This window comes from Palaemon carinicauda, unplaced genomic scaffold, assembly GCF_036898095.1.
Source record: "Palaemon carinicauda isolate YSFRI2023 unplaced genomic scaffold, ASM3689809v2 scaffold136, whole genome shotgun sequence".
Classification (NCBI taxonomy): domain Eukaryota; kingdom Metazoa; phylum Arthropoda; class Malacostraca; order Decapoda; family Palaemonidae; genus Palaemon; species Palaemon carinicauda.
The window spans coordinates 80,001-95,736 of record NW_027168882.1 but is presented as its reverse complement, the minus strand read 5'-3'; the positions used below and the strand labels follow the sequence as shown (position 1 = coordinate 95,736).

Below are 15,736 nucleotides of genomic sequence, written 5' to 3'. Positions count from 1 at the left end.
GAGCCGTGCTGAGACCGAAGCAAAGAGCTCTGAATTGGAAGCACTTGCCCTCCATTACAAACCTCAGGTACTTCCTCGAAGTCGGATGGATGGGGACATGGAAATATGCGTCCTGCAAGTCGAGGGACACCATCCAGTCCCCTGGACGTACTGACGCCAGCACCGACTGAGTCGTCTCCATGGAGAACTTTGTCTTCTCCACAAATACGTTGAGCGCGCTGACATCCAGGACGGGTCTCCATCCGCCCGAGTTCTTGGGGACCAGAAACAGGCGATTGTAAAAGCCTGGGGAGACTAGATCCCGAACCGGTTCTATCGCCCCCTTGTCTAGCATTTGGTTGACAAGGTCTACTAGAGCCTTCTGTTTCCCAGGATCTGAGTACCGGGCTACTAAGGCCAGCGGAGCATCTGCGAGAGGAGGTTTTTTCAGAAAGGGGATCTTGTATCCTTCCTTGATGACTGAGAGGGACCAGGTGTCCGCCCCTCTCCTCTTCCAGGACTGCCAAAAACCTGACAGTCTTGCGCCTACCGTCTGGAGGAGACGAACTTCATTTCCTGGAGCGAGGTCTGAAAGAACCCCTGGTAGATCTTGGTCCTGAATCTTGCCTTCTCCCTCTAAAATCTGATCTTGAAGTAGTCCTGCCCCGAAAGGGCTGCTGGAATCTCCTTTCCTCCCGTTTCAAAGAAGGAGGAGGGGCTGCAAAGGGCTTACGAGCAGAACGAGATAAAAGGTCTTGGGTGGCTTTTTGGGCCAGAGAACGCGTAATGTCATTAACCAGAGACTCGGGAAAAAGATGTTGAGAGAGGGGGGCGTAAAGAAGCTCAGACTTTTGAGCATTGGTAACAGACCTAGAAGCAAAAGAGCAAAGCAGAGCTCTCTTCTTTAGGACCCCAGCTGAGAACAGAGCAGCCAACTCATTCGCCCCATCTCTGAGGGCCTTATCCATACAGGACATAATGCTCGTAAGGTCCCTAGATCCATCCATCTGTTCAGTTTTCCTTGCGAGAGTCCCAAGCGACCAGTCTAGGAAACTAAAAACCTCAAAGGCTCTAAAAATACCTTTGACGAGATGATCCAGCTCCGACATTGACCACATGACCTTGGCTGAGTTGAGAGCATGCCTTCTAGCAGAGTCCACTAAACCAGAGAAGTCACCCTTGGAGGAGGAAGGCACTCCCAGACCCAAAGGTTCTCCAGTTGCATACCACATACCCGCTCTTGAAGCAAGACGAGCTGGTGGAAACGAGAAGGAAGTCTTAACTGTTTGTCTCCGCTCCATCATCCAGTCATCAATCTTCGTGAGAGCCTTCTTTGCGGAGATAGACAGCTTCATCTTGATGAAGGCCGACTGTTTCTTGGCCTTCTTTCTGTTAAATTGGGACTGAGGAGATTGAGGGGCAGCAGGTTGGAATTCCTCTCCAAAAAGTTCAAGAAGGGAGCGAGAGAGAACTTTGTAATCTCCCACAGCATCGGCAGGATTATCATCGTCATCAGAAACATCCTCGAGGGCCTGATCCACATCTGCAATATCCTTCGAAAGAGAAGAATCCTTAGAACCCGACAAGGGCAAATCAAAGGCATCATCCTGCAAAAGACGGGTTGCATCCTGGAGTCCCGCGCTAGAAGAATCCTTGGAACGAGAGGCAGTATCGTCCCGAAGAGGCAGGGTGGTATCGCCCTGGGACCGAGAACGAGAGGCAGAGTCGTTCTGTCGTCGAGAGCGAGAGGCGGTATCGTCATGGCGGCGAGAATGAGAGGCGGTATCGTCGTGGCGGCGAGAATGAGAGGCGGTATCGTCGTGGCGTCGTGAACGAGAGGCGGTATCGTCGTGGCGTCGAGAACTAGGGTCGGTATCGTCGTGGCGTCGTGAACGAGAGGAGGTATCGTCGTGGCGAAGCGAACGAGAGGAGGTATCGTCGTGGCGAAGCGAACGAGAGGAGGTATCGTCGTGTCGAAGCGAACGGGAGGCGGTATCGTCTTGGTATCGAGAACGAGAAGCAGCTTCGTTCGATAAGGTATCGTCCCGGTATCGAGAACGAGAAAACGTATCGCCCTGGTATCGCGAAGAAGTATCGCCTGGCGCAAGCACACATTCCTCATCCTGGCGTAGAGAGGGAGAAGTTCTCTTTAAAGAAGAACTCCGTTCTCTCTTAGAAGCAGACTTCTTAATCGGCAACGAGTCGTCTTTACGTCTGTCAGACTGGGCGTGAGGGCGGCTAAAGGCTTGTACTAAAGTCAAAAGTTGTTCCTGCATGACAGACATAAAGGATTTAGCAACATCAGCTGGGTCTTGCTAAGAATGAGGTTAGCAGACAGTTTACATGCTCAGTCCAAAAGGAGACTGAGCACCGCTGATGTAAGAGCGTAAACTCCTATAGTGTACCGAGATGGCTTCACAGTCTGGGTTGATTCTCGATACCACACCATCCCTCTAACATGTCAGAGGCAGGAGTCTCCAGCGAGCCCTCTGTCGATCGTTTTTCCAGGGCTTCTTCGATGATTTCTCCTTTTTTGGAATGAGCAATGTCTACAGAATCTAATAAAGACATGAAAAGGTGGACGACTTAGAACACGAGAAGAAGCACGCATGCTACTTCTTGGCACCCTTATTTGGGATCAAAGACAGTGGGAGTCGGAAAGACACAGAAGGGGCAGCTTCAGAAGTCCTGGCCGCAGAAAAAATTCTGCAGACAGATCACCAGCGATGCCCAAGGAAGACCACTTTCCATAGATTTTAATTGTTGTCATCGTTGTAAAGCCACGCAGAGCAAGGGAATGACGGCAAACGGTCAAGACCCCGAGGGGGAGGTACAAAGATGATTACATTATTTGCAGGTATGCACATAAACCTATCACACATTTGTGGCTTTACCCATAACAACTGCATATCCTTGAGTTTTCAATTCAATTCATCCAGTTTTACCCGAAGACAACAGTATGTCAGCCCACTTAACCATTTATTCTAGATCATCATCTCCTATGGCTATTGACGCAAAGGGGCCTCGGTTAGATTTCACAAGTCGTCTTTATTTAGTCTTTATTTTGAGCTTTTAAATCAATACTTTTCCATTCATCGTCTCCTACTTCACGCTTCAAAGTTTTTTTCTAGAAAGAAAAAGAAAACAATAAAAATGGCTTGTGGCTGAAGTCAAAAGTGAGTGTCTAGCTGACTGTGGAGTGGGCAGGGCTTACTCTCCAACCCCTAACAACCCCACGGCCCCCGGGAATCATAACTCCCACATCATAGTTTGAACGGCCTTTCCACCTTTACTCAAGTCATACCCCTATTAAAAGGTCGATGATTTGTATTCATGTAGGAACAAAAACGTTTCTGTTTTAAACTGCTCTGAAGAGGATATATGTCGAAAATCTATACTGTATTTCCAAAGGGAAGCAAACAAAAAGATACAACATGACCTGACCTAACCTAAGATGGCCACCCTTACCTACAGGGGTTTATGTCCCTTACCACCACCCTTAGACTTGGTATCCTTACTTTACCTTACCCTAAGGTAGGCTGTATTCCTGTGTTGTTTCCCCAGTCTGCTTCCCTTCGGAAACATAGTTTCATTTAGGAAAGTATGACTTCCTGACAGTAATGGACATCAATACTGTCCAAAACAGTCATGAACACACCAGTAATAGTTCCTATTCTATGCAAGAGGGAAATGCAGATATATTCGGCATGATAACAACAACAAAATCCTCACCAACCATGATAATAAGGATGACCTCCTGTGAGCCCTCTGTCGATATATTTTCTGGGGCTTCATCAATATCTTCTTCTTGGAAGTAGAAGTGTCTACAGGACCTAAAGAAGACAAAGGTTGTAGCTTAGCTAGTAGTAATAATAATAATAATAATAATAAAAACAACAATTGTTCCACAACAATGGACATAACATCTCTAGAAGTGAAAGTAGATGACTGGCAAAAAAATGTCACACGACAGAAAAAAAAGGTTATGCTTGGCGACTTGGATGGCGACTGCAATTGGCAACCAGTTCTGGCACTATACAAAGTGGGATATTACTGTCTGAAGGCATAGAATTTGGATAATTTTATTTAAATGTAGAACCTAGGTTATGATTAGTCTCCTGCTAAAGGATATTCTTCACGCAAGGGGTTAACTACTGCACTGTAATTGGTCAGTGGCCACTTTCCTCTTGGTAAGGGTACAAGAGACTCTTTAGTTATGGTAAGCAGCTCTTTTAGGAGAAAGACACTCCAAAATCAAACCATCGTTCTCTAGTCTTAGGTAGTACCATGGTGTTGCACTGTCTTGGGTTAGAGTTCTCTTGCTTGAGGGTACACTCAAGAACACTTCTATCTTATTTCTCTTCCTCTTGTTTTGTTGAAGTTTTTATAGTTTATTTAGGAAATATTTATTTTAATGTTACTGTTTGTTCTTAAGATATACGTTGCCTTGTTTCCTTCCTCACTGGACTATTTTCCCTGTTGGAGTCCCTAGGCTTATAGCATCCTGCTTTTCCAACTAGGGTTGTAGCAAGTAATAATAATAATAACAATAATATGGGGTTCAAAATATTCTATCCATTACAATCTCTTAACCCTTTTACCCCCAGGCTATTTGGAAATTTCCAACCCTTAACCCCCAAGGGGTTATTTTTTTCCCAGCACATTTTGCAGTATATATTTTTCAAATTGCTCTAACAGTCTTAATTTTTGTCATAGAGAGGTCAGGTTGGTCTCATTCTCTTGGAAAATGCCTGAATTTTCTCAAAAAATTATAAAAAAAAAAAATTTTTTATAGCATTTTTTTGCAAGGACGTACAGGTACGTCCATGGGGGTAAAGGGATGGCTTCTGTGAAACGTACCAGTACGTCCTTTGGCGGTAAAAGGGTTAACTAATACCAGGTTAAAATTTTACTGTATAGTATTGTAGTACAATATCCCTAATGAAGAAAATAATAAACATCCCTGGTATAATTAAAGGGGGTTTGAACAATTCCGATGAAAACAAGCTATATGGCAGATATCCTTACGTTTTAAAATTCTAGAAGTTATGACCGAAAAACCACATTTCTAATGAGAATCAAAGATAAGGTTAAAACCAAATGTAGGATTCACATCCTAACCTAACGGGTAACACTACAACCATTTCAAATACAGGTAGTTTTAATTTGGGGGGATTCGCTTATAGAGAAAAATTTATTCACACTAAAGTAATTATTCTTCTTCAAAATATTCAACATAAAAAAGCCTATAACTGTTTGAGGTAAGAGGAAAGGGAGCCTTTGTAGGGTGACGGCCAGATCCCGTGGAAAACGGGAATATTCTGAACTGTGGCCGTCGTTCTAAAATCGATTTTGGCGGGAGAAACTAACTTAAAAAACCCACCTAACCTATGCTAAAAGCCGTATCCTTACCCAGGGGGGCTGCGCCCCCCCCCCCCCGGACCCCCCCCTTACACAACATATTTAAGATCCGTAGACCATTTCCAAACGTTTTTATTCTATACAAGATAACAGTCGGAGCGATAATAAGCAAATTAGGACGCCTGGCCGTAGCGCTACAAACTACCCGAGGAAAGAGCCATTAAATTGCCAATATTTAAACTCAAATTAGTCAGCTTGGATCAATATCGATCTGTAACTATAGTTGAGGGTGAACTCTTAAATATTCAATCGGGTCCAATTTCTTAAATTATGTACAGCACACGCCTCTTAGACCAACATATCCTTAACCCTTTTACCCCCAAAGGACATACTGGTACGTTTCACAAAAGCCATCCCTTTACCCCCATGGACGTACCGGTACGTCCTTGCAAAAAAAAACGCTATAGAATTTTTTTTTTTTTCATATTTTTTATAATTTTTTGAGAAAATTCAGGCATTTTCCAAGAGAATGAGACCAACCTGACCTCTTTATGACAAAAATTAAGGCTTTTAGAGCAATTAAAAAAAAATATACTGCAAAATGTGCTGGGAAAAAAAAATAACCCCCTGGGGGTTAAGGGTTGGAAATTTCCAAATAGCCTGGGAGTAAAAGGGTTAACTTGTCCCAAGACAAGTCGCAACCCTATGTTACACCCTGTTAGATAAGGATAAGGCTCCTAGGTTAAGTTAGGTGGGGAACCTGGCTTTATTTTAAATTTCATCGGGTAACAATTGTAACCTGCATTAGTCCAATAAACCGTTACTCGTGCATTCATAAATCGCTAATAACCATCAATTACTGGGTAATAATAACCAAGGTAATCAAATTCTAAGTTTTCATACAGTAATTGATAATTAATGATGAAATATGAGCCCACGGGGCAAATCCGCATAGCAAAACACATTCCACTTGCAATGAGATATTTAATTGCGAGTGAAGCAACCTTACAGCAGAGAAAAAACCAATAAATCATTAGGTTATTATCATTAATTGCTAAGCTACAACCCTAGTTGGAAAAGCAGAATGCTATAAGCCCAGGGGCTTCAACAGGGAAAGGAAACAAGGAAAAATTAAATATTTTAAGAACAGTAACATTAAAATAAATATCTCCTATATAAACTATAAAAACTTTAACAGAACAAGAGGAAGAGAAATAAGATAGAATAGTGTGTCCGAGTGTACTTCGAAGTAAGAGAACTCTAACCCAAGACAGTGGAAGACCATGAAACAAGAGGATATGGCATTACCCAAGACAAGAGAACAATGGTTTGATTTTGAAGTGTCCTCCTAGAAGAGCTGCTTACCAAGAGTAAAGTGGCCACGGAACAATTACAATACAGTAACCCCTTGGGTGAAGGTGTTGATTAAGGAGGGAGTTTTAACACAATGCACACTGTTACGAATGACTCCATAGAAAATGGGATGGAAAGTCGCATTTCCTATGCGTCCGAAAGTCCTGGCAAACAAATGTTCCAGTGTTTTGACTATGTTTACTTACTATTTAAAGGTTTAACGGCCGCTCATGAATGGCAGAGGCAAGGCACAGTGACATTGACCTATCAAACAGGACAATGCCCTAGAGACTGACCATATATACATATAATTAGCACTCAAGCTCACACTCCACCCAAGCTAAGACCAAGGAGGGCCAGGCAATGGCTGATGGATACACCTATAGGCTCCCCCAAAAACCCACATCCTTAGCTCACAAGGATGGTGAGGTTGCAGCACCAAAGAAACTAACGACTTTGAGCGGGATTCGAACCCCAGTCTGGCGTTCACCAGTCAGGGACGTTACCACATCGGCCACCACAACTCAGTTATAATTACAGTGACTTATTTTTATTACGATGACTGGTTTTTTATGATGACGAATGGTGGGAAAAAAAAGTTAAAAAAAGCATTAAGGTAAATATGTGATACTTTAATTTCTAGCCAAATACACGAGCCATATATCTTTCCTACTTAGATTTCTTTTGCTTGAGGGTACACTCGGCACACTATTCTATCTTATACCTTATTTCCCTTCCTCTTGTTTTGTTAAAGTTTTTATAGTTTATAAAGTGATATTTATTTTAATATTGTTGCTCTTCTTGAAATACTTTTATTTTTCCTTGTTCTATTTCCTCACTGAGCTATTTTCCCTGTTGGAGCCCCTGGGCTTATAGCATCCTGCTTTTCCAACTAGGGTTGTAGCTTAGCAAGTGGTAATAATAATAATAATAATAATACTTGCTATCTTGAGTTTTATGCATTTCTGACCACGATTATTGGGGCAAAACACCCAGAGTTTTTGAACAATTATGGGAGACCCCAATGGGAAACCAGTTTTATTGGTGGGGAAATGCTATAAACAAGTGATTTGCAGCAATAATAATGATCAGAAATTCAAAATAAGCACAAGATAACCAGTTGGAAAAATATATGGTTCATGTAAGTGGCTGCCAATTAAAGTATATTTATCTGTGATTCACTCCACGCCCTTTTAAGGATTTTTGTTCCGCCATGGCTCACTACGTTTGCAAAATAAACATTACCTCATTGCTCTTATGGTTTTTTGCTGAGCCGTGGCTTGCTATGCTCGCAAAATTAACATCACCTCACAGCTCTTATGGTTTTTTGCTGAGCCGTGGCTTGCTATGCTCGCAAAATTAACATCACCTCACAGCTCTTATGGTTTTTTTGCTTAGCCGTGGCTTGCTATGCTCGCAAAATTAACATCACCTCACAGCTCTTATGGTTTTTTTGCTTAGCCGTGGCTTGCTATGCTCGCAAAATTAACATCACCTCACAGCTCTTATGGTTTTTTGCTTAGCCGTGGCTTGCTACGCTCGCAAAATTAACATCACCTCCCTGCTCTTATGGTTTTTTGCTTAGCCGTGGCTAGCTATGCTCGCAAAATAAACATTACCTCACTGCTCTCATGGTGTTTTGCTTAGCCGTGGCTTGCTATGCTCGCAAAATAAACATTACCTCACTGCTCTCATGGTGCTTTGCTTAGCCGTGGCTTGCTATGCTCGCAAAATAAACATTACCTCACTGCTCTCATGGCGTTTTGCTTAGCCGTGGCTCGCTACGCTCGCAAAATCAACATTACTTAAATGCTCCTATGGTCTGGCAAGCAAACGGAGAGCGTTTTCATCATGATGGATTGCCGACATTCATGAAATTACACTAAATTACACCAACTTACAAAATAGATTGTATTTCCCTCTTGGAGATATTTCTATGTGATGATGGTAAAGCTGAAATTGAAGGGGAGGGTGGAAAAAAAATAAATGGGTGTTGTAGATCATCATCTGGGAACTTACGCATAAATATCTGGAAGCTCGTAATTGGTTCAAAACCCCAGGTAATGCTTATGTCATACATAAAACACAACAGCTGGCAAAAGCAAATTCAAGGAACCTATGCACAATAACTCGCCATCAATGGAGTTAGAGGAAGAAATAGCCTTCACATTTTAATCAACCGATACGCAAGTTATCATAAGCCAGCCCTTATTAAAAACATAGAGAACAATGCCAAACTAACCAGCAATTGTCCGTTTCTTATGGCGAATTCCAGTTTCACCAGTAATTAATGTATGATATATTAACCAAAGTGAATATAAATATTGTAAATTAGAATGGGCCACCCGATATCTTAACCCTTTTACCCCCAAAGGACGTACTGGTACGTTTCACAAAACTCATCGCTTTACCCCCATGGACGTACCGGTACGTCCTTGCAAAAAACTGCTATTTACTTTTTTTGTATATTTTTTATAATTTTTTGAGAAACTTCAGGCATTTTCCAAGAGAATGAGACCAACCTGACCTCTCTATGACGAAAATTAAGGCTGTTAGAGCAATTTAAAAAATATATACTTCCAAATGTGCTTGAAAAAAAATAACCCCTGGGGGTTAAGGGTTGGAAAGTTCCAAATAGCCTGGGGGTAAAAGGGTTAAGGTGTTCTGAACGTCATTGATGACAATTTATAATGCAAAACCATAGCTTTTCAAAAACCTGGATTTCTGCCCGATATTAAAAATATTAAAAACATCTATATTTACATTTCTGTTTTTAAAAGCAGTAAAAAATAGTGTTAAAATAAATATTTACTGGGAACCCAAGGCTACAAGGTGTTCCTGAATATTTCTTCTATTTAAATAAAATGCGGTTTTTCAGTCATAGGGGTGCATGCTGTTTATCGGGACAGGGCGATATCTTTCTTATTACTAGCCCAATCGTTTTTCCTTATGGGATAGGGAGATGTGCTTTACTATGATCCAATATACGATAATATGAAGTTATTTTATATTTTCTAAGTTCAGCCCAAGAAGGGGGTTCGGGGGCTTGCCCCCGACTAGGGGTTGTGACCTGGGAACTACTAGGTTCGGTTAGGTTGGGTTTGTATGATGGCGACAGTGGTTAGGGGGTCACAGGGGGGTGTTAGCCCCCGTTAGGTCATTAGGAAGGTAAGGACAAGGCTTGTAGGTCAGGTTAGGTGGGAAAGTTTGGGCTAGTTGTTGTCCATTTTTCTCAGCGTGTCTCCATAAGCTACAAAGGCTCCGTATATATATACCCAGCTGACCGGTGCTACAGTAAATATATACCAACCTGTGCGTCCCACCTAACTACAAAGGCTCCAGGATTTCTCAAGTCTTTCTAAAAGGGAAATGGCCTTTTAGGAAAACAATTTAGTATTAAAAAACCTAAAAACAAAATAAACACTAAATTTAACATCAGCCATGAAATCTATAATGATAATTTCAAATACTTTTTAGTTGACCGAAACTTACTAAGCTACGCATGTCGGTGTTTAGCAATAGCCGTGACCTAATACCTTAGTTAAATAGCTAGAATAAGGCTAAAAATGCTAATTAATTATAATACAATTACCAGAACCTAATATAATCAACAAAATAACATTGAAATTACGACATATCAAAGCCGAAATACGATATAAACAAGGCAATTATGGCTTGGGGTTTTGGGGAGCAACCGGCTTTTGCTTACAAATAAGGCAATTTTAACAAATAAACACAATGTTACACCTATTATCAAACCCTAAATTAAATTTTGTTTGTAAATTAATATAATTACACAAAAAACAAGGATAATATGCTATAATTAATTAAATAAAGGCCATAAACTTACATGTAAACAACTTAGATGCTCAGGTTCAGCTCGCCAGCTGCCCCGGGTTGCCAGGTTTTCTAAATGAGAAAAGGCCAACTTTATTCAACAGAAGCTTTAAAAGGCCAACCCATTAGTAGAAAAAAGGCTAAATATATAGTATTTATGGCCCGCCTTTTTCCCTATTACTGAAGGCCAACCAATTTTTTTAAAAAGGCCAAATTTGAGGTTTTTTGTCTAAAAAAAGGCCAAACTGGCAACTCAGGTTCAGCCCGCCAGTATTAGGGGTGAGGCATAGCCTTTACAACGGCGCCTCCAAAGTCTATCTCCTTTTACTGTTTAGTCTTTTCTTCCACATTATTATTATTATTATTACTATCCAAGCTACAACCCTAGTTGGAAAAGCAAGATGCTATAAGCCCAGGGGCTCCAACAGGGAAAAATAGCACAGTGAGGAAAGGAAATAAGGAAATAAATAAATGAAGAGAACAAATTAACAATAAATCATTCTAAAAACAGTAGGTTTAATACTTTTTTCTTTTCCTATATTTGTTTCACTAAATAAAAATAATCCTACTATCTTCTTTAAGTCTTCCTTGTATGGTTGTTACAGCTCAATTACTTCATATATATGACATATCTCTTTTGACATTACTTTTTTTAGAGTGATTTATTGTTAATTTGTTCTCTTCAGTTATTTATTTCCTTATTTCCTTTCCTCACTGGGCTATTTTTCCCTATTGGAGCCCCTGGGCTTATATCATCTTGCTTTTTCAATTAGGGTTGTTTCAATAAATAAAAATAATCCTACTATCTTCTCTAAGTCTTTCTCGTATGGTTATTGTAGTATTGTAGCTCAATTACTTCATATATATGACATATCTCTTTTGACATTACTTTTTTTTAGAATGATTTATTGTTAATTTGTTCTCTTCAGTTATTTATTTCCTTATTTCCTTTCCTCACTGGGCTATTTTTCCCTATTGGAGCCCCTGGGCTTATATCATCTTGCTTTTTCAATTAGGGTTGTAGCTTGGATGATGATAATAATAATAATAATAATAATAATAATAATAATAATAATAATAATAATAATAATAATAATAATTCCTTTCTTTTCTATATTCATGGTAAAATAACCAAAAAATGTATCAAATCTTCCTCCTCATTTAAAAAAAAAATACAGTTTATATTCCCCCCTCATTGTGTCTATTTACAATATTTAGTTTTAAAGTATTAGTTCTGATCTAAAAATATCACTGAAGCATATGTATTGTCATAAATTAACTCTTCTTTAATTTCTTTCTTCCACGTTCTATATATTTCTAAGCTCACTTTACTTTCTATTTCTTCTTTCCATTATCATAATAATAATAATAATAATAATAATAATAATAATAATAATAATAATAATAATAATAATAATAATAATAAATTATTATTATTATTATTATTATTATTATTATTATTATTATTGTTGTTGTTGTTGTTTTTATTGTTGTTGTTGTTGTTATTATTATTATTATTATTATTATTATCATTATTATTATTATTATTATTATTATTGTTGTTGTTGTTGTTGTTGTTGTTATAAGCTAAGCTACAATCCTAGCTGGAAAAGCAAGATGATATAAGCCCAAGGGCTCCAACAATGGAAAAATAGCCCAGTGAGGAAAGGAAACAAAGAAATAAATAAACTACAAGAGAAGTAACAATCAAAATAAAATATTTTAAGAACAGTTACAACATTGAATTAGACCTTTCATATATAAACTATAAGAATTTATTCAAACAGGAGAAAGAAAAATGAGATAGAATATTGTAGCCATAAGTTGATTCCTGGCCTACAGTAGTAAACGTGTTTGCCTAGCATTCGCATGACAGCAGATCGATCCCCGCCCAGGACCGTGAGTTTAAGCTGTTTACTAGGGAGGCCACTGCTGTGGTTAGGCACCACAGTGGGGTGTTGGGCTTGCCCGGCTGACGTTCTGGTGAGTATCTATTCTACTGGAACTGAAACCAGGCACATTTAGATATCAGTCCATATTCTAAAAAAAAAAAGCAGCATTTTTATACAATATACTTTTATAAATATGTTTTCTTTCTGGTCTAGTTTTCAATCTTCATAATTCTTTTTTTTTTTTTATAAATTCTCTCATTTTTTTTATAAATTCAAATGTCTTTTGGAAGTCAATTGCTATTAAGAATTACCGGTATATATTTTTCTGTAGGCCTATGTGCTAAATCATCTTTTCCCTAACATTGGTTTGATATATATATATATATATATATATATATATATATATATATATATATATATATATATATATTTAAAGATAATTGGTATAGGATCTTTAGAAGTATTATAATTTCGTTTTTAACCTTGGTTTTATATCTGCATTGTCTATTCTTACTGCAACAAAATGTTCTCTTAATTCTCTTTTCATCCTCTGCGTAAAATTTCAAGTATATTATGTACTTTTATTCTGTCCATTTCTTTTTTGTGAAATTCTTTTATTTGCTGTCTATTCTCACTGCATCAAAATTACGCCCTCTTGATTAACTCCTCATATTCCATGTGAATTTCTAAGTATACTAAAGACTGTTCATTTATTCTTTTCTTTTTAGTGAAATTATTATTTGTATTATTCCTGATCAGTCTCCACGCAAATATAGTGATAACGGATTATTATTATTATTATTATTATTATTATTATTATTATTATTATTATTATTATTATTATTATTATTATTATTATTATTATTATTATTATTATTATTACTAGCCAAGCTACAACCCTAGTTGGAAAAGCAAGATGCTATAAGCACAAGGGCTCCAATAGGGAAAAATAGCCTAGTGAGGAAAGGAAGTAAGGAAATAAATAAACGATGAGAATAAACTAACAATAAATCATTCTAAAAACAGTAACAACGTCAAAACAGATATGTCAAATATAAACTAGACCTATTAACAACGTCAAAAAGAGATATGTCATATATAAACTATAAAAAAGACTGGCTCATTATCAAATCCACATCATCTAGGCACTTATAAACACTGGAGAGGTTATTAATGTGGCTGAGACCATGGTAAGCGTCTTTTCAAATGAAACTGGATCTGAAAACAGATACCTTTAACGTTTATATTTCTTTCCAAGTAATAATTTTATATTTACTTTAGTTTCCCCTTAATTAAACATTCTCCTTTATAGAAAACGTTACTTACTGATAGTTGAACGTATACTCTACTAAAAAGTCTTTGCACCTCTGATATAAACTATAAACTTTAACCATATTTTAGTGTATTTTACGCAATAAATAACATTAATTCATAAATTAAAATATATTATAAATAAAAAATACACAGCAAGTGTTTTTTACGTTAAAATAAAAGCTATAATTTCATAATCCGTAAGCGTGTTTTATAAAATAAACAGTAAATAGTGCTAGCGTATAGAAACAACAGATACTCGGCTAGCATACAGACAGTATACTCGGCTAGCATACAGACAGTATACTCGGCTAGCATACAGACAGTATACTCGGCTAGCATACAGTAGCAACAGACACGTGGCTAGCATACAGACGGTATACTCGGCTAGCGTACAGAAATAACAGACACTCGGCTAGCATACAGACAGTCTACCCGGCTAGCATACAGACGCAACAGATAATCGGCTAGCATACAGACAGTCTACCCGGCTAGCATACAGACGCAACAGATAATCGGCTAGCATACAGACAGTCTACCCGGCTAGCATACAGAAGCAACAGATAATCGGCTAGCATACAGACAGTATACTCAGCTAGCATAGAGAAGCAACAGACACTCGGCTAGCATACAGACAGTATACTCGGCTAGCATACAGAAGCAACAGACACTCGGCTAGCATACAGACAGTATACTCGGCTAGCATACAGAAGCAACAGACACTCGGCTAGCATACAGACAGTCTACCCGGCTAGCATACAGAAGCAACAGATAATCGGCTAGCATACAGACAGTATACTCAGCTAGCATAGAGAAGCAACAGACACTCGGCTAGCATACAGACAGTATACTCGGCTAGCATACAGAAGCAACAGACACTCGGCTAGCATACAGACAGTATACTCGGCTAGCATACAGAAGCAACAGACACTCGGCTAGCATACAGACAGTATACTCGGCTAGCATACAGAAGCAACAGACACTCGGCTAGCATACAGACAGTCTACCCGGCTAGCATACAGAAGCAACAGATACTCGGCTAGCATACAGACAGTCTACCCGGCTAGCATACAGAAGCAACAGATACTCGGTCAGCATACAGAAGCAACAGACACTCGGCTAGCAATAGCATGCAGAAAAAACTGACAATCGGCTAGCAAATAGCATGCAGAAATAACAAACACTCGGTTAGCATATAGAGACAAGAGACACTTGGCTAGCATACAGAAACAAGAGACACTTGGCTAGCATACAGAAAAGAAACAGACACTCGGCTAGCATACAGACACAACAGACACTCGGTTAGCATACAGAAAAGAAACAGACACTCGGTTAGCATACAGAAACAACAGACACTTGGCTAGCATACAGAAAAGAAACAGACACTCGGTTAGCATACAGAAAAGAAACAGACACTCGGTTAGCATACAGAAACAACAGACACTTGGCTAGCATACAGAAAAGAAACAGACACTCGGTTAGCATACAGAAACAACAGACACTTGGCTAGCATACAGAAAAGAAACAGACACTCGGTTAGCATACAGAAACAACAGACACTTGGCTAGCATACAGAAAAGAAACAGACACTCGGTTAGCATACAGAAACAACAGACACTTGGCTAGCATACAGAAAAGAAACAGACACTCGGTTAGCATACAGAAACATCAGACACTTGGCTAGCGTACAACTTTACGACCTCTTCTATCAAAAAGAATAAATTATGACAATAAATACGTATAGACTTTATAAGCAATAAATTAACTTATTTAGCAAGGCATTTCAATATGACTTAAACTGTCTGGCATGTATTATTACTATTATTAATACTATCCAAGCTACAACCCTAGTTGGAAAAGCAAGATGCTATAAGGCCAGGGGCTCCAACAGGGAAAAATAGCCTAGTGAGGAAAGGAAATAAGGAAATAAATAAATGAAGAGAACAAATTAACAATAAATCATTCTAAAAGAAGTAACAACGTCAAAACAGACATGTCATATA

The 15,736-nt window shown here is 38.8% G+C and overlaps 1 long non-coding RNA gene across 1 annotated transcript in view; it reads right to left on the bottom strand.

The window, feature by feature from the left end:
* The window catches only part of LOC137635520 (uncharacterized), a 30,071-nt gene extending 19,493 nt beyond the window's left edge, over positions 1–10,578 (bottom strand). Inside the window, exons 1-2 of the long non-coding RNA XR_011042700.1 lie at positions 10,544–10,578; positions 3,716–3,812 (exon numbers count right to left, since the gene is read on the bottom strand). This is a non-coding gene — a long non-coding RNA (uncharacterized lncRNA). The remainder of the gene's footprint in view (positions 1–3,715; positions 3,813–10,543) is intronic.
* Positions 10,579–15,736: the final 5,158 nt, after the last annotated feature.